This window comes from Triplophysa dalaica, chromosome 7 (assembly GCF_015846415.1).
Source record: "Triplophysa dalaica isolate WHDGS20190420 chromosome 7, ASM1584641v1, whole genome shotgun sequence".
NCBI lineage: Eukaryota > Metazoa > Chordata > Actinopteri > Cypriniformes > Nemacheilidae > Triplophysa > Triplophysa dalaica.
In genome coordinates, this window is record NC_079548.1 from 1251056 (window position 1) to 1277119 (window position 26064).

The 26064-nt window shown below is 34.8% G+C and overlaps 1 pseudogene; it reads right to left on the reverse strand.

The window, feature by feature from the left end:
- Nucleotides 1–6875: 6875 nt before the first annotated feature.
- Nucleotides 6876–22274, reverse strand: LOC130425937 (gastrula zinc finger protein XlCGF57.1-like; annotated as a pseudogene).
- Between the last annotated feature and the right edge of the window lie 3790 nt (nucleotides 22275–26064).

Consider the following 26064-nt stretch of genomic DNA (forward strand, 5'->3'; position numbering starts at 1 on the left):
TTCATCCCGGTGACTCGAATCTTTTGAATCGGTTCACAAATCCTTGGTTCTTCGGTTATTAATATAAAACGTTCAATGTTTTATGTAGTATATTGATATTGATACAAAAAATACAGCACATTTAACTTTGTAGAAAAAAACTTCTTATGTCAAATAAGTTATTTCACAAATGAATTAAATAAAAGTGACTCATTCTAACTTGACTGTGTTTTATCATGTCAGGGCTATAACTGTCGTGAACACTGTGGAGGACAAATCAGATATGGCCGAATATTTGATCTTTTTAATCTCTATTACTATGTCGTTAGGTTCTCTATATCACACACACACTATGGACAATACAATACTACAACAAAAATAATACAAAAATGAGCTCAAACCTTTTTGACCTCATATTTTAACTATTGAAATGCCCCTTTACTTGTTATTTTTACCCTGAACCATAAATAATCCAGTTATCTTAAGTGTATTCTTTATGGCATCTGGCATCTGCAGGTCTATTTTAAGTTGTCTACATAAAATCATCCTATATAATGTAAGGAACATTCTGTGAAAATATATAATAGAACATTAATATAAACAGGCCATAATATGAGGCCAAATAAAAAAAATCATAGTGAATTTAATAATTGAAATCAAACTTTGCTCATTATCTCATGACTAGATGAGAGGGTCACATTTTGGCCTAACCCTGAAGTCAACTACTTTAGTGTACTTTATACACTGCCCACCCAAAATAAAAGTCACACTCTAATATTTCATTGGATGCCTTTAGCTTTGATTACGGCACTCATTGGCCGTGTCATTGTTTCGTTAAGATTCTGCAATGTCACAACATTTTTTCCCATCCAGAGTTGCATTCATTTTTCATCAAGATCTTATATTGTTGATGGGAGAGTCAGAACGCTGCGCCAGCACATCCCAAAGATTCTCAATATGGTTAACGTCTGGACTCTGTGATGGCCAATCCATGTTTGATAATGATGTGTCACACTCCCTGAACGTCTCTTCTTCAGTTTGAGCTCTATGAACCTTCATTGTCATCTTGGAATACGTCGTGCCATCAGGGAAGAAAAAAATAATATATATATATATTCAGGCAGCTGACCTCATTCTTTGGGCAGGTTACGTTGCTGAACCTAAACCTCCAATGCAATGGGACGCTCTTATCTATATGGTTAAATCCTGGTGGAGACTTTTTCTAGACTGGCAGTGCATATAGTGGTGTTGGTTGACTTGAAAAGCGAACGAACGAAAGATGAATCTTCAAAAAATGATGTTGTTCATGTAACATTATCCAACTATTTACACCATTCATAGTTACTCATACCTACCGAGGTCTGAGGTGCTGAGAATTCACAAATGTAAGGGTAAGTACATATATGATATAAATTAGGGGTGGGCGGGATGACCAAAAATCTATTTCACGGAACGAGTCAGTTTATTTCATGGTAACAATATATTTTACAGTAACAATTTCACATTATAATTCTATATCTTATATCATTTTTTTCTTAGCTTTACTTGATGTATTTAATACAGTTGATTTAAATGGTCACCATAGTAAGCAAGTTATGAAAATGTATTAAATATCAAATGAAGTTCTGATGACGAGATGTATCATTTATTTATCTTCTGGCTATATAATTTGTATACAGTAAGAAGATAGACAACATGAATGACAATGAAGTATGAATAAGTACAAACAATGAGAGTGCAGTATATGACTGGTGTTATAAACTGGTGTTTACTCTCTATAAGATGCACATTTTGATTGTTTTGCGACTCTTTGGCTTTAGGTTTGTTTATTTGTGCGCTTGTCTTTGCACTGCGAGTTTCTGGGTACTCCACAAGCATCATGTCAAAGCGCTCTTGTGTGAGATTCATCACACATTTCAACACAAGTTTCATCTCGGCACGCCTAAAGTTGAACTTTATTAAAACTATTAACAACTTATACAAAACAATCTGAAATACGATTACTGAAATATGTGAGAATGAGCATTTTTTTTAATATGCACGCTCAGATACCTGCACAAGCGGTCAAAATAGTATTTGATTTGTTACTTGTAATGGGTGCATTAATTTACATGTTTTTTCATCATAACTCCCAACTTGCAGAGCGCCATGTTAACCACGCCTACATATTTACATTCCGCAGAATACACAGAATATAAAAATCTCTTACAGTTAACAAGTTTTGACAATGAATGTATGTTTCTACTCAGATCTATCACTGGTCAGAAATGACTGTCCTACATAAAAAACCTTACAAATCTAGTCATGCTTTATTATCACCAAATTGATTTGTAAACTTGTTTTCTTTCAGTCAGGACTGAAAGGTTTTGTATTTCAGAGTGTTAATTGTGAATCTTGTCCAAAGAACTGATCTTATAGTTTAGCAGTAAAAAAGTATTATTTTTTCAATATTGAATAAAACCTGGCAAAAAATGGTGTTCCCGATCCGAAGTGAGCCGCACCACATGTCATGCTATATTATTGCCAGTGCTGCCAAGCGATTCAAATGTTTAATCTAATTAATTGCAAGGTGTGGTGATTAATTTATCACATTTAATTGCACAATTTTTTACTTTTTATTATTGAATACAAGTCTAAAACTTAGGCTACAATGGTCATGACATTTGTATCACTGACTGAACACAAACCTATGAATGAGGTTAAGATAACTCTCTAAGATAATTCATTTTAATCATTTTAAATATATAGATATTTGACTTTATAATATTCCAATATAATCCCTTATTTACTCATTAACTCATCTACTGCACTGTAACTTTAATAACTGCACTAACTCACCTACTGCACTGTAACTCATCTATTGCATTATTGCATCTATCGCATAACAAACTGCATCTACTCATCTATTGCACTATAACTTCAATAACTGCATTAACTCATCTACTGCACTGTGACTGTATATCTGCATCTACTCATGTATTGCACCGTACCTTTAATAACCACATTAACTCATCTACTGCACTGTAACTTTAAAAGCTAATGTCTGTAACTAATGCACACTCAAGTCACTTGCACTATTGTATAGTCTATATTGTTATCTGTTCATAACCTCCTGTACATTAATGTTCACAGTATATAGCCTTCTGTATATATTGTTCATAGTACATACCGATTGTCATATTTTCATAGTACATGCCCAACGTAAATTATTTTCCTAATATTGTATTCTGTATTTATTCACACTGTATATCTGCACTTGCTAATTGCACTTCTGGTTAGACCTAAACTACATTTCGTTACACTGTACCTGTATATGTGTAATGACAATAAAGTTGAATCTAATCTAATCTAATCTATTTAAATCAAAAGGATTTGTTTGACTTATTTAATAGTTTCTCGGTATCAGTTTTTGTATACAAGCTTTAATAAATGGTCACATTGTCATGTCACAGCTGCATACAGCTACAGATACAGCTACGGACGGAAGTGGTGTAAAATCTCACCATATAATTACAACAAATAAAATGAGTTAACGTCCACACCTACACCAGTAGTTTTCAGCGTGAAAATAAATGATGTTGTATTGAAGTGCAGGTAGCTTCCCTTCTAGTCAAAACACAGGGAGACGCTCTACTTCATTCGTGACTACAGACAGTCCAAATAGAAAACCTTTACATTTGGAAGTAGGGCAGAAATATTCTTGTTAAAACTTTGCTCTATTTCTCATAATTAGATGATGAGACTTGAACCTGGTTTTCACAGGCAGGGTCACACTTTGGCCTTGCCCTAACCCTGAAGTCAACTTGTCTTGAGGACACAATCTAGGTTTGAGAAATGTAAAGAGTTGCAGTCATCTAGCCGGGATGTCACAAATGCATGGAAGTCCATTTCTAAAGCTTTGGGGTTAAGGACCTTTTTTGATTTTTGATAGTAGGTGTAGCTGGTGGAAACTCGAGCCAATCACGTCAGAAATCAGTTTATCAAATTTGAAATGCTAGTCAACAAGAATGCCAAGGTTCCGTACTGGAGATGATCTAAAGGTGGTAAAGCTCTCTATATTAGAGCAGTTTGAAAGAGAATTAATTTGGCAGCAAACACAATAACCTTAGTCTTATCTTCATTTAAGAAGAGGAAATTTTGGGACAGCCAGGATTTTACCTCATCTTAGCGTTGGAGAAGAGATGTAATCGCAGTGGGGTTTTGTTGTCATTTTGAAGATAGATTTGGGTGTCATAAGCGTAGAAATGAAAAAAAAACACCATATTTTCATTAAAAAGAGCGCAGAGGTGTAACATTTAAAGTGAGATAAGGTAGGGAGAGAGAGAAAATAGACCCTTGAGGAAGATCACAGGACAGCGGGGCGAGAGAGGAGGAGAAATTACCCAGCTTCACTATAAACTTATGGTCAGACAGGTAAGACTGAAACCCCATTAGGGCCTAATGATTGACTTAGGTGTGTCTGGGGTTTCACTAACATTACTAAAAATCAGATATACAATTCAAAATTAATGACATGTTTGTGTAGTGTAGCTTGAGCTCTGCTCACTTCGGTGGTGCTAGCTAACTATCTTAGCTCTCCGTGCAGTTTGTTCGTGTTAGGCAGCTACTGGCGCCTAGAGAGCTGTGTTTAGCTAATGTTAGTTCTCATCTAATGTTGGCTTGAATGGAAGCTAGCTTACGGCTGCAGAACACTGCTATCTATAGTAGCTGACGTTAGCTAATGTGAACGTTAGCTACTAACTTAGCCTGAAAAAACTGCACAGAGAGCTAAGATATGTGGTTAATTGGTTAGCCTAGCACCACCAAAGTGCACAGCTGCTAGATAGCCACGTTAGCATTCAAATAAACTAATCATAGCATAGCACTACAATGAGGTTAAGATTAGATTTAAAATACCCCACAGTCATAGCTTTTGTTCTAACATGCATTGCTTTCGTGTTTGTAGGACAAAGCAAAGAGCCTTTGCGTCCTATCTTGGGAAAGAGATGCAATGCACGCAAAATATACGCAAAAACACTACAACATTAGAGCTTTTTGAACAAGAGAGTTATGTTGGTACTGTAAAGAGTAAACAGGCTGGTCTTTCATTTCGTATAACAGTAAAATAATTGTAGTTATTTTATTTTGTGTAAAGCCATTTATGTATGCATATACACTGTATTTGTGTGTGTGCATGTAAAGAAGATGTGTACTGTGTGTATACAAATTTAAAACCTACAATTTAGGTAATTTTCATGGGACTTGCACAATGTCTGAAACTATCCAGTCCGTTTCTTGTCCCATTCCCAGAGGTTTTTTTGCATGCAATTGCCATTGCGGAGGTTAAAAGTCAAACATTTCCCTTGAAATGTCTTCATTGGGTTCAAGCAGGTCCCCATTGTCCAAACACACATTGCACAGGAAGCAATGACCTGGTTTGACTTCCAAGGCTCTGAAAAGTGTAGACCTCCATCTTGTTTTCATTATGCCAAAAGCCCTTTCTCTCACGCTACGCACCCTTGAATGGTAGTGAATAATGCGCCACTGGACTTGTCCAGTCACTGGCACTTTGTAGCGTGTAATAAACATGGATAGTCTCCATCACTCAGAATAATGTACCCTTTAGGGGATACCGTTGTGCCCTATAAAATGCACTGTTTGTCAGTACACATGTGTCTTGACATGTAGCGACTATGTATAATGACAGTGAAGTAGTGGTGCCTCATTTCTTAGGGGAATATTTACAACCCTTCACCTTGCCACTTCGCTTCAAGGGACAAGGGGTAGGCGAAGGGGCATAACATTTTTGGGCCTACGTTTAATAAACAAATATGTTTGTACATTGTGTACGTGCAGTTAATGTTCAATCCTCAAACCAGTACATATATGGTGTGCAATATTACATGTGTAAGAACAATCACGTATATGGCGTGTGCGTGCAGTTTGTGAGGCTTACAGCTAAATCTGAGTTGTACCTGTGACCTGTAATTAACTTATGTGCTATGCAGTATTACATTAGAAATTCCATCATAGCCCCAACATGTCTCTAAAGTTGACCTTCACATCTTAAACTCTTCCTACACTGATGACATGAACATGTTTTTTTATTAAGGGCATTTTTACTTGTAAATCTCCTCCCACACTGATGACACATGGATGGTTTCTATTTATGGTGAATTCTCCTGTGTCTTTTAAGGTTACTTGAACATGAAAAACTCTTTCCACACTGATCACAAGTGAAGGGTTTCTCTCCAGTGTGAATTTCCAAATGCTTCTTAAGAACACTGCTATTTGAAAAAGACCTTTCACACAGAAGGCATGTCACTGGTTTCTCTCCATTGTGAATTCTCATGTGTCTCTTAAGGCTTCTTTTATCCTTGAAACTCTTTTCACAGTTATTACATGGAAATGCTTTCCCTACAATGTGAACTCTCATGTGAATATGAAGGTTACTTGAACATATAAAACTCTTTCCACACTGATGACATGGGTAAGGTTTCTCTCCAGTGTGAATCCTCATGTGTACCTGAAGGTAACTTTTATCTTTGTAACTCTTTCCACACTGTTGACACACGAATGGTTTCTCTGCACTGTGAGTCTTCAAATGTTTCATAAGGGTACTGGTATATCGAAAACTCTTTTTACACTCTTGGCATGGGTATTCTTTCTCTACAGTGTGAATTGTCATGTGGTTCTTAAGTGTGCTTTCAGATTCAAAATTCTTCTCACACCGATGACATGAAAAAGGTGTTACTCCAGTGTGAATTCTCATGTGTGCCTTTAGGTTAACTTTACTTGTAAAACTCTTTCCACACTGGTCACATGTAAATGGTTTTCCTCCAGTGTGGATTCTCATGTGTGTCTTGAGGACACCTTTACTTGTTAAACTCTGTCCACACTGTTCGCACTTAAATGTTTTTTCTCTATTGTGAATTCTCATGTGTACCTGAAGGTAACCTTTATCCACAAAACTCTTCCCACACTGTTGACACATGAATGGTCTCACTCCAGTGTGAATACTCATGTGTCTTTCAAGGTTACTGGTAGTTCTAAAACTCTTTTCACACAGTTGGCATGTGTTTGGTTTCTCTCCGGTGTGAGTTCTCATGTGTATCTTAAGGTTATCTGAACATGTAAAACTCTTTTCACATTGATGACATGCATAAGGTTTCTCTCCGGTGTGAACTCTCAAATGCTTCTTAAGGCCATAGGTATTTGAAAAACACTTTTCACACTGTTGACACATGAATGGTTTCTCTCCAGTGTGAGTTCTCATGTGTACCTGTAGTTGACTTGCACATGTAAAACTCTTTCCACACTGATCACATGGGTAAGGTTTTTCTCCAGTGTGAATTCTCATGTGTACCAGAAGGTAACTTCGATCGGTGTAACTCTTCCCACACTGTTCACATGTGAATGGTCTCTCTCCAGTGTGAGTTATCATGTGTTTTTTAAGGCATCCTGCCTCTGTAAAACTCTTTTCACACTGATCACATGAGTATGGTTTTTCTCCAGTGTGTATTCTCATGTGTACCCGAAGGTTACCTTTTTCTGTGTAACTCTTTCCACACTGTTGACACGTGAATGGTTTCTCTCCAGTGTGAGTTCTCATGTGTCTCTTTAGGCTACCTGCCTCATTAAAACTTTTTCCACACTGAGCACATATGAAGGGTTTCTCTCCAGTGTGAATTCTCAAGTGCTTCTTAAGGTCATAGGCATTTGAAAAACACTTTTCACAATGATGACACATGAATGGTTTCTCTCCAGTGTGAATTCTCATGTGTCTCTTAAGGCTTTCCTTATCCTTGAAAGTCTTTTCACACTGATGACATGGAAATGGTTTCTCTCCAGTGTGAGTTCTCATGTGTACCTGAAGTTGAGTTGCACATGTAAAACTCTTTCCACACTGTTGACACATGAATGGTTTCACTCCAGTGTGAATTCGCATGTGTACCTGAAGGTAACTTTTATCTGTAAAACTCTTTCCACACTGTTGACACATGAATGGTTTCTCTCCAGTGTGAATTCTTATGTGTACCTGAAGGTAACTTTTATCCGTAAAACTTTTTCCACATTGTTGACACATGAATGGTTTCTCTCCAGTGTGAATACTCATGTGTCTTGTAAGGTGACCTTTAGTTTTGAAACTCTTCCCACACTGTCGGCATGTGAACGGTTTCTTTCCAGTGTGAATTCTCATGTGCATCGTAAGTGTACTTTCACGTCCAAAATACTTCTCACAATGATGACATTTAAAGAGTTTCTCTACTGTGTGAGTTCTCATGTGACTCTTAAGATGAGCTGCAGATGCAGACCTCTTTCCACACTGAAGGCAAGTGAATGATTTTTCTCCACTGCGAGTTCTCATGTGTCCAACTTTTGGGAATTGCTTTCCAGACTTTTTGTCTCTTGTTCTGAGACTTCCTTTTCGTGAAACATTCTGTATTGTTTTCACATTCCCATCAGCATCATTCACTTCAGCTTGACTGTCCGGATTCACTTCCTTCATATCTGAAATAAACAACAATTAATGTTAAAACTAGTTCTGTCAACATTAACATGTTTGCACGCATACAGTGAATTATTTCAGATTAGATATATAGATAATTGTTTCTTTGTCCTTAAAGGGAAATTCATTTTCACAGGAGGGTGCGTATGCAACATTAAACACACCAGGCCTCTGTACATATCACAATACAATCCAATCAAAAACATGGATCAGAAAAATCACACACAATGGCAGGAGTGTACCAAAATAGCTAATTCCTATGTGTTTAAAGCAACACCCCTCCCACCCACAGAGGAGGAAGACAACAGCTGATCTTGTTCTGACTCGTAACTGCACTGCTTATAATATTCTAGTTACTCTGCATGTCTCGAAGTGTCACCATAACACTCTGTGTAATCTCACCTCCCTGCAACCCTGTTTCTTTCCCTCTAAATCTTCCTTTCCTCTCTCCCACTTGCTTTTTGTCCATGGTGTCTTCCTGCCTTCCCAATACAACCCTTTACTCATCTCTCAACGTTAAGGAAGCTACAAATAAGCTCTGTACAACCTTAACATCCTGTCTTGACAGTGTCTGCCCTCTTACCTCTAGGCCTGCACATGCTACACCCTCTTGCCCCTGGCTTTCTGAGACTCTTCGTGACAATCGGACCAAGCTAATGGCTGTTTAGAGGAAGTGGCTCAAGTTTAGAGACCCTGCTGATCTCTCAAAGTATCAACAACTTCTTAACTCCTTAGCTCCTGATATATCTGCAGCCAAAACCAATTAATTTCAAATCAAAATCTAAACTGCATCTAACCTGGGTCAACCTTCTCCTCTCTTTTCTGTCACCCTCCACCTCCCGCCAATACCTTGATGACTGCTGATAACTTTGCCAACTTCCGCACTGATGAAGGGAAGACCATCAACAGGCAATTCTCTGCTCAATGCATCCCTGATCTCTCTCTTACCCTTTGCTATCCTCAACTTCCTTCTTTCTCTCCTCTCTCAGAGGCTGATGTCTCAACAATTCTCCTTTCCACCTGACCTACTCCCCGTCGCCTCGACCCAATCCCGTCCCACTGCCTCAACTCACACACATTAAAAACACCTCCATGACCACTGGTACGGTCCCCGACTTATTTAAACAAGCCCTGATAACACCTTTACTTACAAAACCAGCACTCGACCCTTCAGTGGTCGGCGACTACAGACCAATCTCACTCCTGCCCTTCCTTTCCAAGGCGCTTGAAAGGGTAGTATTTAACCAACTCTCCGCCTATCTCTCACAGCACCTTCTGTACAGTCTGTGATCCGGCTTCAAATAAAGGACATTCTCCTGTCTGTTGTCGAAAACCTACGGCAGGAAAGGGCTGAATCCTTATCATCTGTCCTTACTCTGCTTGATCTCTCTGCTATATTTTAGGGCTGCAACAACGAATCGATTAAATCGATTAAAATTGATTACTAAAATAGTTGGCTACGAATTTCATAATCGATTCGTTGTGTCGCGCGACGCGGAGACGTTTGATTATTTAAAAAAAAAAACTTTATTTGAGCGCCGAGTGGAGTGAACACACTCGGTCTCTCTCGCGCACTGATGCTAGCAGAGTTCGGCGCCTCACATACAGGGCGGAGCAAGAATAAAATAAACAAGCAGAGGTAGATGAAAGACACATGGCCGAGGCAGAGAAATCCGCGCGACCCAAGTCATCCAAGGTCTGGGAGCATTTCACACTAAATAAACAGAAAAAGTCTGTTAACTGCAAACTATGCAAGAGCGACATGGCATGACACGGGAGCACCACGGCAATGATCCAGCACCCAAACGCAAACTTGTCATGGATGAGGAGGAAGGGAGTTCAACAGCAGGTTAAGTCATTACAGAATCCTACTTTTGTTTCGTTTGAAGTGAGGAACGTAATGTCTCTGGTGCGGATGTTTACTCCTTATCCAGCTTGACAAGCATGACAAGTTAGCGTTAGCTCGTTAATAAGCAGGGGTGGTATAGTTACTTTGAACTTTGCATTGCAAGACTAAAGACACATTTTTATTCTCTCACCTTTTTTGGACCATTCATTTTACAATCTGTTGTCATGTATAGCTACACTGCAAAAAAAGCTTTTCTTAACTAGTAATTTTGTCTCGTTTCCAGTCCAAATATCTAAAAAATCTTAAATCAAGATTACTAGACAAGAAAAATGTCATTAGAAAATTAATTGATGCTTAAAACTTCTGTTTGAGATTAAATCTCATTAAGATTATTTTCTTACCCCATTGGCAGATAATTTTGCTTGTTTTAATCAAACAATAACTTAATTTTGAGGTGTTTTTTCAGTAAACAAGACATAATTTCTTAAGCTATTTCATGTGTCTAGTAAATGTATCTTGATTTGTGATTTTTTTTATATTTGGACTGACAACAGGACAAAACTACTAATTTAGAAAAGCAATTTTTGCAGTGTATATTCTGTGCTTTGTCTCATATAGGTTATTATTGACAAATATATTTGTGTGTGTTGTACTTTTTAATGTAATTTTAAAGTTATTTTATAGCACTTGGTATCTTAAGCTGTGTTTTAAATGTGGTGTATAAATGAACCTTACACTTTCTACAATGATGGTAATAATTTAATTAATAAGCTTCAAGTGAACTTGAGAGAGAGAGAGAAATTGTGTGTCAGTGTGAGAGTTTGTGCGTCTGCAAAAGTTTGTGCATCTGTGAGTGTGTGCATCTGCGAGTGTGTGCGTCTGCAGTGTAGTGTAGAGAACAAGTTCTGAGATTCAAACAAATCCTGTCAAATTTTCTGATTTGTATTGTTCTTTATTTTTTATAAATTATCTATTGTTCTGGCAGCTCAGGTGGCAGTTTACTTAAAAAGTCTATATATTTGGAATTGTAAAGCATACATGTGTATGTTTTTTGTAGTCCATTTTATTTTATTATTATTATAACAGCTCAGGGATGTTCAAGGAGCAACATTTTTGTGTACTTTTTTTCTCTATTTAGTTCTGTTTTTGAATAAAGGGTTGGAAATGAATGCTTTTCTTGTTTTTTGTTTTTATCCGATTCATCGATTCATCGAAAAAAAAAAGATATCGACAGCTTAATCGATTATTAAAATAATCGTTAGTTGCAGCCCTACTATATTTGACACTGTGAACCACCAGATCCTGCTGTCCACTCTCTCTAAACTGGGCATCTCTGGAATTATACTCAACCGGTTTGACTTTTATCCCACAGGCAGATCCTTCAAGGTATCCTGGAGAGGTAAGACATCCAGATCTCACCAGCTGCCAACAGGAGATCCTCAGGGATCATTTATTGATTCAATATATTTTAATTAGCATTTTGCATTTGGCTGACACTTTTGTCCAAGGTGCCTTATATTTTATTATCCTATACATTTCTTTCTAAGTATGTGCAATGCACTGGGATCAAACCCACGACTTGCGTTGTTAACGCAATGCTCTTACCACAGAGATACAGGAAAGCTGTATGTACCGGAAATACAGGAAAGCTATACATACCACGTCCCTGGGTCCAATAATTAAAGGGTTCATACGGCATGTTTTTTTGTGTCTTTGGTGTTATAAGTTGCCCATGCATGTATTAGAAACGTAAAATTGCAAACATGAAAGTTTGGGAAAAAAAGATGCATTCTATCTAAAAGTGAATGCTCACCCAGACATACCTGAAATGCCTTGTGTTACCACACCCCCACAAATCTACGTCAGTTTGTGGCATGATTTGACTAAGACCGCCCATATGTATACGAAGGTAAGGTGGTGTACCCGTCAGTACAATTGAAGATTGTACTTCTGGACATCTCTTCTTGGATGAAAGAGCAATATCCTAAACTCATGATCAACAAGATCCTTGTACCAACTAAGCCCCCATTTTGTTCTTCTGAGCAGGAGTGTAACAAGTTGCTTTATGGAAAAAAATGAAAAGATTTATAAGTCTATCAGTTTAGTCCCGTGCTCTGCAATTTCTGAGATCTATCCACTTAGATATCCTGATGCTTCATTTTCCAATTGTCACTATTGACTACATTTCTAAATTAATCATGGCAATGAACACCACTTCATGTATTCTTGACATAATACCAACAAGTGTTCTCAAGGGCTGTTTCCCTTCAATTACTCCCCTCATTTTGAACATTGTGAATACCTCCCTCTCTACGGGTATTGTTCCAAAGGCCCTAAAGGTCGCAGTTCTTACACCAATCCTCAAAAAGCCTGGTTGCGATAAGTCCGACCTATCTAACTATATGACGTTTTAAAATCTACCCTTCCTTGCTAAGGTTCTGGAGCGTGTAGTTGTGGCACAACTCCACTTGCACTTGTCAACAAGCTTTTAGAACCTTTTCGGCTTAGAAAGTGACACAGCACCGAGACAGCCTTGGTTCGAGTCATGAACGATTTGCTCATGTCCGCTAACACTGGTGCCTCTAGCATCTAGGAAATAATCTAGGAAATAATAAATCTGCAATTGGACAGGTGTCCCATGGTGTTCCTCAGGGATCGGTTTTGGGTCCCATTTTGTTTTGATGTCTATATGCTTACTTTATATCATATTATTAGGAAATATGAATTGGGGTATCACTTTTATGCTGACGATACCCAAATCTACATCAGCTCTAGATCTGACCCTGCTGCCACCTCCACAATTATTATTATTATTATAGAGTGTGTGCAGGAAATACAAACGGGGATGCACCAAATTTTTCTCAAATTAAATTGCTCCAAGACAGAGTTTATTCTTATCGACACACCTGCGGCTATTAACAAGTCACAATTTCATTATGACTCTGGATGGTGTTGTAGTTCCATCTGTTCAAGCACGCAACCTTGGTGTGATTTTTGACACTCATCTGACACTTAACTCTCATATTAAGGCTATTACAAAATCTGTATTTCATCACCTAGGAAATATTGTAAAAATGAGGCCCTATCTTACTCTACCTGATGCCGAAAGGCTGATCCATGCATTTGTTACCAACAGGATTGACTACTGTAATGCATTGTTTGTTGGTCTACCAGCTAAATCAGTCAAACGGTTGCAGTATGTTCAGAATTCTGCATCACGTGTACATACACTGCAACTTGCCAGCATATCACTGGTGTGCTTAATGGTTTGCACTGGCTTTCTGTTCAGTCACATATTGTTTACAAAACACTCACGCTGACATATCCATGGAACTGCCCCTTCTTTCATCTCTGACCTCTTCACCAGCCTCCCTGTAGATTAAAATCTATGGGAGAAAGAGCCTTCTCTGTCGTTGCACCAAGGTTATGGAACGCCATTCTGGTCACTCTTAGAAATGCATCAACAGTAGTCAGTTTCAGGAAATTGTTAAAACTCATCTTTTTAAACTAGCTTATGCTGACTTTTATGAGTAGTATTTTATTGAAACTTTGTCATGACTATCTTTGTTTATTATTTTCTTTATATACTATTTTAATCATATTTTATGTTTTATTGTCTGTAGCGCTTTGGGTGTTAGAGAAGCGCATTAAAAATTAAACGTAATATTATTAATATAACCTGTCTGATGCCAATAGGTCTGGGTGATTTCCCTCGCCATAGTAGGAAACAAATGTCTGATCTCTAACAAAGATTGACGTATTGAATCGCAGACCTCCGTTACACTTCCGCATGTTTTTAACTGATAAAGTGAAGTTGATGCCATTGTTGCCCTTTATTGCTAAACGGAAAAGTTTATGATTACATGTGCAGAGAGAGGGGGACCGACCAATCACAACAGTCTGAGATGCGGAAGCTTGTTGAAATGGTATGGGTGCGACATTTTCAAGTCCAAGCAAGTCTCAATTCTTAACCAAATCTCAAGTCAAATCTAAAGTCACAGTTTAGACAAATCAAGCAAGTCAAGTCAAGGGTTCACCCAAAGCAAGTCAAGTCGAGTCCTGATAAGTTTCAAGTCAAGTCACAGTACTAAAATAAACAGAGGTACATTTTTACGATACATGTTTATTTTTGAAAAAAAATATGAACTTATATACATATATCAAGGAAAATCAATTGTAAATATAATTTAATTGATCACTTGCCTATGTGTGTGCTTAAAGTTTGGTTCCAGCAGTCACACATTTTCATATGTTTACATAGATACAGAAATGGAAATACTTGTAACTGACAGAATGTAAGACGCATGTATACAGGCTATGAAGCTTATGAACTAAGTATTGTGACTGAAAATCTGCCTTTTATATGTTATATATATATATATATATATGATGTTGTAATACTTGTGCTGATCCATTATAGGTCACAGTAGAGAATTTTCATCTAGTGATGGAATCTCTGATCATTTTATTGACTTTGATCTTGAATCTCGTTAATCAAAATAAACAGATCTTTTTCATTTCGGCAGAATATAAATAAAATGTTAATGTATGTTAATATAGCCCAGTGATTAAGTTTTGATGCTTAATCGTCATCTCTGCATTGGAAGCGAAATATGCACGTTTAATATGCAATACATAATTTGAGAACATTTGTTTTTTATTTTAACTACATTTACATTTAGTCATTTGGCAGATGCTTTTATCCAAAGCGACTTACAGTGCACTTATTACAGGGACAATCCCCCTGGAGCAACATGGAGTAAAGTGTCTTGATCAAGGACACACTGGTGATGGCTGCTGGGATCAAACCAGCAACCTTTTGATTTATGATTATATTTTGATTACGTTATATTGTTATTGTGAGTGTTCACAAAAAAATGTTGACAGTTATAGGATATGAATGATGAAATTTTTCTTTTCAGTATGACCGAAAAGGTTTTAAAGAGTTTTTTAAGTAGAAGTGATCGCACTGGCGAGCTGCTATTCAGTCCATCAGCCTGTCATGCAGTATATAAGCGAGCTGCTATTCAGCTTCCACATGCAGTCCACAGCAACACTTGAAAATGCGCACAATATAAACATTAGCCTACATGTAATATAGAGAAGCCCCTTCTTTTTAAAATGCCCCCCGACATTAAAATTATAGCCAAATTCCCCAATACATCTATGAAATGAGACGTAGGCTTATCAGTGATGATCGATGATAATGTTTCTAATACTAATAAAAAAACACCCAAGGCCAAATTATGACAAAACATAAACGATTAATTCATTACATTAGTGTTCGTTTTATCATATTGACTATAAATAAATTACTTTCTTATCTTACCTTGTGGTTCTTGAAATGTCTGATGAAATTTGACGCTGTGGTTGTCGTGTCAAACATTCTTGCGTTGCATACTGTGAATGTTATAGGACCGTGCCAATAAAAAAAGATTTGCCAGATGCTTATAGCCGAACGTGACTATCTTTGGAGCGACTGTGGTCTGACATGTTTGGCGCGGTTTGAGTTGTGCAGCGTTAAAGACACAGGCGCTAATTAGTGCTGCCGAGTCACAATAATGATTTTTATTTTCCACTTTAAGTCAAGTCAAGTCACTTGCTCTCAAGTCAAAGTCAAGTCTTTTTCTTACATCAATCAAGCAAGTCCCAAGTCCTGAAAATTGTGACTCAAGTGAAAGTCATGTCAAGAACAAAGCGATCTGCCTCAACCTCCATAAAGCCTTGACACTGACGGCAACTTCAGCGCTCGCTGAGAAGCTAAATTCACTGTGTGAGCATAACACCTCACCTGTTGGAACCTGCCAAGCTGTGCTGCTATAGCCCTGTTAGAGGCATTGACACTCAAAACCAAGTCTTTGTTAAAAAATTTGCATTCGTTTGCAATATTGTGCAGTAGTTCTTTGTTATTCGTACCTTACTTTCAATCATAGCACGAGTTTGCAGAACACAAGCTGCAAGCTTTCATTCATTTGTAATGTATTGTGCAGTAAATAGTGATATACGATGATATAGTGATGTCCATGCATCGCATGTTATTGCCACTCTGAGAGTATTGCTTAGTTGATCTAACATATGAGCTTTAGTCTCACCGTATTCTACCGTGCTGGGACCGTCGTCTCACTGAAATAACGCCGTGATGGTAAACTGCACCACGGCTCAGGAACCTGTAACCTTGCGCAAAATCCTTGGTTATTCAAGACGGAGTAATGCCACAAATCTTAAGCGATAAAACTCATCACTGAGCAGGTAACTCGCTTCGCCTTTTCAGAATTCTATGGAAGCTTTGCTATACTTGCTTGAGGGTCCTATGACTGAAATAGCTAGTGTGGGAAACAGAATGCTGCTTCTCCAGCTCCGAGTGAAACCTTTCTTCATGTTAGTCGTGTTGCTGAAAAATTTGAATTTTGCACCACTGACTTTGCACACAGTATGGCTTTTATCAACAATGCCTTAGTCTTTGTCATAACAAAATCCAAAGTGTTACCACACAGCCGATTTCAAATATGATGCAGCAGGTCGTAGTCAGGTTCATATGTCAACAGATATTTCTATTCTCGCACAGTGGCAATTTAAACTGAATACACAATCCATTCTGAATTTTTGAGAATCGATTCTGGATCGGTAGATAATGAATCGCGATTCCCTAGTTTAATGGCTACTAATAATCTTAAAATAAGAAAGAAATCCACAGAGACACCAGTAGTAGTGCTGATTACAATGATGCAGGTTTTCATTAACATCTGCTTGGTTAACTAAAAATATATATCACGTGATTTATGCCCAATTTGTGAGTGAAGTACGGTAAAACAGACTGTCTTCATGTTGTTTCTACATTCATTTGGAGATTAAAAGTGAAATTATTCGAATCTTAAAGTGTATTTTAAAACATTAATGTGATGTGAAATCGCCATTGATTTTCAAAACAATGTGTGATTAATTCATAAATGTTTATATCGATTTTACAGAACTAGAAACTCTACCAGTTTTACAATTGTACAAAACATATAAAGTAAGTGGCAAAGTTGTGAAGATTTATTCAATAGAAAGTTATTACCACATTATATATTTTAGTGCACTCATCACTGTGTTTCCTCAATGCTCATTTTCTGTTTATATGACTGAACTACAGCCACTAATTCATTAAATGAAAGCTGTATTATTCCTCAAGTGTCAATAATAAAGATTAAAAACAGACACCAACCTCTTTGTTCCTCAGTATCTTCATCTTTCATTCTGTATAGTTCTGGATCTCTCATGTTCTCAAGCTTCTTCTCCTCCAGCAACAGTATGAAGAACTCCTGAAGTGATTTATTCACATTTATTGGTGAATTGCTGTAGGAGGAGCTTCACTGAACGTGTCAATCACTGTCGGGTGTGAACAGGAGATGTTTGACACATATTGTCATTAAAAGCTTCTTACTGGACTCTTGTGTTTCAGGATTTTATTGTTCCAGATAAATATTCATCTGTTTATTTCTTTAGTGTAAACTAGACTATGAAGCTCTGGTGGATAGTGAGCGCTCACAAAGCCTCCGTTCACAACTGAAGGAATCTTTAATTCACCAGATCTTGATGACACACAAGTCGATGTGATTCTAAACAAAAACACAATATTTACAATTAATAAAGACACAAATAACACAGTTCATTTATAAAAGCATTGACTGATATAAACATGACAGTTATTTTAGTCACGTCATCTTACTTTACACTATTTATGAGTTCTTACTATGACTGATGTTATTTACTACATAGAAATATTCATGAGAAGAGAAGACATGAAATAACTTTATTACTGATATAATCATAGAAATAACTTTATATTACTGACATGATCATAGAAATAACTTTATATTACTGATATAATCATAGAAATAACTTTATATTACTGACACGATCATAGAAATAACTTTATATTACTGACATGATCATAGAAATAACTTCATATTACTGACATAATCATAGAAATAACTTTATATTACTGACACGATCATAGAAATAACTTTATATTACTGACATGATCATAGAAATAACTTTATATTACTGACATGATCATAGAAATAACTTAATATTACTGACACGATCATAGAAATAACTTTATATTACTGACACGATCATAGAAATAACTTTATATTACTGACATGATCATAGAAATAACTTTATATTACTGATATGATCATAGAAATAACTTTATATTACTGACATGATAATAGAAATAACTTTATATTACTGACATGATCGTAGAAATAACTTTATACTACTGACAGGATCATAGAAATAACTTTATATTACTGACACGATCATAGAAATAACTTTATATTACTGACAGGATCATAGAAATAACTTTATATTACTGACACGATCATAGAAATAACTTTATATTACTGACAGGATCATAGAAATAACTTTATATTACTGACACGATCATAGAAATAACTTTATATTACTGACAGGATCATAGAAATAACTTTATATTACTGACACGATCATAGAAATAACTTTATATTACTGACATGATAATAGAAATAACTTTATATTACTGACACGATCATAGAAATAACTTTATATTACTGACATGATAATAGAAATAACTTTATATTACTGACATGATCATAGAAATAACTTTATATTACTGACAGGATCATAGAAATAACTTTATATTACTGATATAATCATAGAAATAACTTTATATTACTGCTGATGGATTTCTGTCACATTAGTTTAATTCTAATCATTATATACTGTGAGAATAAGGATAAATAACTCAGTTCTAATTAAACAATTGTATTAATGTTTAATATAACACATGAACTGAATTATTTTACTTAAGAATCACTGTGTGTGCGTCATTTTATTACTTTAAGAGTATTTATTACTGACACGATCATAGAAATAACTTTATATTACTGATATGATCATAGAAATAACTTTATATTACTGACATGATCATAGAAATAACTTTATTACTGATATAATCATAGAAATAACTTTATATTACTGATATAATCATAGAAATAACTTTATATTACTGACATGATCATAGAAATAACTTTATATTACTGACACGATCATAGAAATAACTTTATATTACTGACACGATCATAGAAATAACTTTATATTACTGACACGATCATAGAAATAACGTTATATTACTGATATGATCATAGAAATAACTTTATATTACTGACATGATCATAGAAATAACTTTATATTACTGACATGATAATAGAAATAACTTTATATTACTGACATGATCATAGAAATAACTTTATATTACTGACATGATAATAGAAATAACTTTATATTACTGACATGATCGTAGAAATAACTTTATACTACTGACAGGATCATAGAAATAACTTTATATTACTGACATGATCATAGAAATAACTTTATATTACTGACAGGATCATAGAAATAACTTTATATTACTGATATAATCATAGAAATAACTTTATATTACTGACATGATCATAGAAATAACTTTATATTACTGACACGATCATAGAAATAACTTTATATTACTGACACGATCATAGAAATAACTTTATATTACTGACACGATCATAGAAATAACTTTATATTACTGACACGATCATAGAAATAACTTTATATTACTGACACGATCATAGAAATAACTTTATATTACTGATATGATCATAGAAATAACTTTATATTACTGACATGATCATAGAAATAACTTTATTACTGATATAATCATAGAAATAACTTTATATTACTGATATAATCATAGAAATAACTTTATATTACTGACATGATCATAGAAATAACTTTATATTACTGCTGATGGATTTCTGTCACATTAGTTTAATTCTAATCATTATATACTGTGAGAATAAGGATAAATAACTCAGTTCTAATTAAACAATTGTATTAATGTTTAATATAACACATGAACTGAATTATTTTACTTAAGAATCACTGTGTGTGCGTCATTTTATTACTTTAAGAGTATTTATTACTGACACGATCATAGAAATAACTTTAAATTACTGACACGATCATAGAAATAACTTTATATTACTGACACGATCATAGAAATAACTTTATATTACTGACACGATCATAGAAATAACTTTATATTACTGATATAATCATAGAAATAACTTTATATTACTGACACGATCATAGAAATAACTTTATATTACTGATATAATCATAGAAATAACTTTATATTACTGATATAATCATAGAAATAACTTTATATTACTGACATGATCATAGAAATAACTTTATATTACTGACACGATCATAGAAATAACTTTATATTACTGACACGATCATAGAAATAACTTTATATTACTGACATGATCATAGAAATAACTTTATATTACTGACACGATCATAGAAATAACTTTATATTACTGATATAATCATAGAAATAACTTTATATTACTGACATGATCATAGAAATAACTTTATATTACTGACACGATCATAGAAATAACTTTATATTACTGACACGATCATAGAAATAACTTTATATTACTGACACGATCATAGAAATAACTTTATATTACTGATATGATCATAGAAATAACTTTATATTACTGACATGATCATAGAAATAACTTTATATTACTGACATGATAATAGAAATAACTTTATATTACTGACATGATCGTAGAAATAACTTTATACTACTGACAGGATCATAGAAATAACTTTATATTACTGACATGATCATAGAAATAACTTTATATTACTGACACGATCATAGAAATAACTTTATATTACTGATATAATCATAGAAATAACTTTATATTACTGACATGATCATAGAAATAACTTTATATTACTGACACGATCATAGAAATAACTTTATATTACTGACACGATCATAGAAATAACTTTATATTACTGACACGATCATAGAAATAACTTTATATTACTGACACGATCATAGAAATAACTTTATATTACTGACACGATCATAGAAATAACTTTATATTACTGATATGATCATAGAAATAACTTTATATTACTGACAGGATCATAGAAATAACTTTATATTACTGACACGATCATAGAAATAACTTTATATTACTGACACGATCATAGAAATAACTTTATATTACTGATATGATCATAGAAATAACTTTATATTACTGACACGATCATAGAAATAACTTTATATTACTGACATGATAATAGAAATAACTTTATATTACTGACATGATAATAGAAATAACTTTATATTACTGACATGATCGTAGAAATAACTTTATATTACTGACATGATCATAGAAATAACTTTATATTACTGACATGATAATAGAAATAACTTTATATTACTGACATGATCGTAGAAATAACTTTATACTACTGACAGGATCATAGAAATAACTTTATATTACTGACATGATCATAGAAATAACTTTATATTACTGACAGGATCATAGAAATAACTTTATATTACTGACACGATCATAGAAATAACTTTATATTACTGACATGATCATAGAAATAACTTTATATTACTGACAGGATCATAGAAATAACTTTATATTACTGATATAATCATAGAAATAACTTTATATTACTGCTGATGGATTTCTGTCACATTAGTTTAATTCTAATCATTATATACTGTGAGAATAAGGATAAATAACTCAGTTCTAATTAAACAATTGTATTAATGTTTAATATAACACATGAACTGAATTATTTTACTTAAGAATCACTGTGTGTGCGTCATTTTATTACTTTAAGAGTATTTATCGTCGTTCCATTAGCTAAAGATGCTACAGCTAACAATAGAGCAAACACGACTGAAAATATTAAACGACACATTTAAACATGATCATATAAAGACTTAAACACTGATCTTAAAGTGAATTATTAAACTAACATCACTCACTTGTGTATGAAAAATCACAACTCTGACGAACATTCTGCACGTGCACACAGAAGCGCGTCCTCACGAGACTGAAGCATGAAGAGTGTGACGTCATGTTTGTTAAAGTGACAGTAGACGCTTTACTTCATTCATGACTACAGTCCAAATCAAAAACCTTTTAACATGTGGAGGGTTAACTGGAGTATATAAATCTTGCATTTTGTCACAGTCTATTCTAACACAAAAATCTATTCTGTGTGTCAATTTACATGAGAGCTTAAGATATTATCATAATGAATGAGGTGAAAAGAGAAGTATCATTATTGAATAATGTGGTTTCTCAACATTGATGTATTAATGATGAAGATCATCATCATAAGACTGAAAGCTCTATTAACACTAATGGATGTGTTTTACTGTTAGGTCACTAATGCTAATAAACTGTTCACACCATTTTTTGGTTTGCTTAGAGGCGTTGAAAAACAGAGTCGCGACACACTTTGATCTCGCTTCCGCATGGTCACGTGGTTCAGGGAGCTCTCAATAGTTTAAACTGTCGGTTTGTTTCAATGGGTTTAAGCTGTACAAACAGTGAAAGCAGCTGTATTTGCAACAATTTTCACAAAATAACAATTAAATGCACTTATTGTTGATTACATTTATAGCCTGATGAGTGTTAGAGAGTATTAGAGTAGTTTTGTGTATTTAAATAGACTAGTCAGAATGTTTCTTATGCTTCTATGATCATCTGTACATCCCGATGTAGAAATATGTTAAGATTTAAAACAAATGCGTACATCACTTATCAATAAATAATCAATGACTGCAAGAAAATGCATCACAAAGAATGTTGAAAAATGAACAAGCCAACCAACTGCAGATAGTGTGACATTTTATTATATAATTTATACCAGGGGAGGGTAGATGACATATTTATTTACTGAGCAGTCTTCATTGAAATTCACTCAACCACACACAAAACTCCACTTTCAAATGGAAAAATAATATTTTGTTTTTAAACATCCTTAAAATGGAAGAGCAGTTTGACAGAGCTGTATTTTATTAACTTAGCAGCAAATGCATTTGTGAAAAAGTGAAATGAATGGGCTTTAATGCTTATGTTTAAACTATTGAGCCCTCCATGACATCTCTCATATAACACCTTTGTGAAAATTAAAGTCATGCCTGTGTAAAGAAATGCATGGAGCAGTGAAAATATGTATTAAATATTATAAATGAACCACAAAATTAAAACATAATGAAATGTGATTGTCTTTTCTCATAAAATGTTTGGCACTCAGTGATGCTTCACGTACAACATCTCTTTTTGTTATAGCACAATGACAAGAAACCAGCACTCCTATCGGCTGAGAGACACAGTATATCAGAAAGACTCATCTGTCATTCTGAGAAAATACTCAGCAATCTAACTTAAAGCATATTAAAACACATAGACATAAAACCACATTAAACCTCATGTTGTCTTCGGGTTCATGTTATTAGATTGGACTGAACATTTCCTCTTCATCTCTATCAATAAATATCTGATTAAAATCCTCTATATTGTGTTAAAGTCTTTGGTTATTTATGTCATTTACTTCAGTGTCTAAATAAAATATATGATTGTGATGTACAGAGCTGAGTTGAGTTTTATTAATCACAATGCTGTGTCTTATATTTGAATAGAAAATTACTCAAATTATGAATAAAACTGAATCTTTAACACACATATTAAATAACAAATGAATTTAATGCTCCATGTGGGGGACCATGTGTTTGAATAAAATTATATAAACAACATGTCTGTCGCTGTGTCAAATATGCTCTGTTCCAGGTTCACCTTCAGGAGGTAATCACCATAGATATAAGAAATGTCGCATTAGCATCAGTTGCTATGGGCCACTATATGTAGTTCGTCCGTCATATTGGAACAGAGAGAGTCGGTCTGTGTTGTCAAGTCTGCAGCTTTCCCCTTGAAATGGGTTACTTTGTAACTGTTGTTCGTTTTATCATCAGGTTAGGATTGAAAGGGTTTTGTTATTTAGCTGTCAATCTATGATTATACTCATTTTATGAAAACTAAGTAAAAAAAACTAAGTAAGAGACAATAGAGACACATCAAATATAACAAAACAGTTTTATTTACATTTGAGGGTAAATCTCCAGGGCGAGACCAGGCCAAAACAATGAACAAAAATGTCTATTTTTGATACCCTAATATTCCCTAGAATGAAAACATAAAACTTAAAGACAACTGAACTTCCCAAACTCCCTTAACAAAAACAAGTTAACAATTTGCACAGCAAAAGAAATGTGGCCTGACCCCCTATTCCCTAAAATAAAGTGGATAACAACAATTTATATGGTAAAGATCACTTAAAACAAGAACGAATTAACATAACAACTAGAAGAGTGCATTATGTACAAACACTTAAATGTAGTTTCTTCAAAAAGTATCTTGTTTAATGTCCCACAAATTCAAATAGTCGCACATCACAAACGCTTGAGTCTGGCAACAAACGGGCAACGAAGCGATATCAAATTAGCTGGAAAATCGCCCATTTGTCGTTGGCAGCAAATCATTTGGGAATGTGCTGACACGCCGATCTATAAAACATTCCCACCAACACAAAAACAAACTCAATGTGGAGGTACAAGCTCTAGAAAATAAAAACATCACAAATAACCAAATAAATTAGGTCATAACAACCTTGTTAGGTGTTCCTGGTCAAAAGTGACTGGCGTACAGAAAAAAACATATAAATCACATGTCATGTTATCACCAAGTGTTAGATGTCTTTGTAAACTTGTTTTCTTTTAATAAGGACTGAAAGTTTTTGCATTTCAAACGTATTTATCTTGGACCTTGTGCTTATGCACACGAGTGTAGTATTAAAAAAACATTTTGGCAATGTTGAATGAAACATTTCTCACGCTGGCCAGATGACGTGTGTGTGTGCCCTTTCTCTCACGCTTGCACGTGGGCATGCTCTTATGCTCACTGGATAACGTGTTGGTATGCTTTTCCGGGAGAATTGTCCAATTAGACGTCCAAATAACGTTTCTGGGACGTGATGAGCACGTCCTAACGACCAAACAGTCACGTTGTTAAAATCGTTTTTTAATATTTAATTTAAACAATTAAATTCTCATCACCAAGCTCGCTGATATTGGGCATTTTCCAAACGGAATTTATGAAAGGTGAAAAGGCACTTGCAATGGTCACTTCAAGGAAATGAGCTCCGTTCGTTATCATGTGATCTTTTATTATGAGTTCTCGTGACGCATTTCGAAGCATGTTATCATTTTTATCACAGAGAAAACTATAGTATAAAGATAATTTTGTTTATAGGAAAGTAAGTTCAAAGAGTAAGTAACATTAGATCAGGAAAATTACAGTTCATACAGTGTGTTGTGTTGCTGTGTTTGAATGTAAGCAGACTGCCATGTTGTAAGTCTGAAGGTGAATGAATAACAAAGTTATTGGCTTGTAAAAAGGGAGTCGACTCTGAATCACGCAAACGAGACGTGAACTAGTCCGAGTCTGTAACAGCCGCGTATCTTTGTCATTAGAAACAGGATTTGTATGATATGTGTATCGACTAAACTTGAAAGAGGGGGAAATACCAACCTTATTTGACCTGTTAGCTCCACCAAATCACAACCTGTAAGTGTGACTTTTTATTTTTGTCTGAACTTCAAGAAATATTTGTGTACCTTATATCTGTGTTTAGCTAATGTATATAACGCTAACGTTAACATGTACCGTTATTTCTGGAGTATTAGAGTTTGTTTATCTATCTGTGAACTTTAAGTGTTCAATCTATTATCATCGATCGATAATCCTCGCCATCTCTACCAATACATTGTATTTAATATCCAACC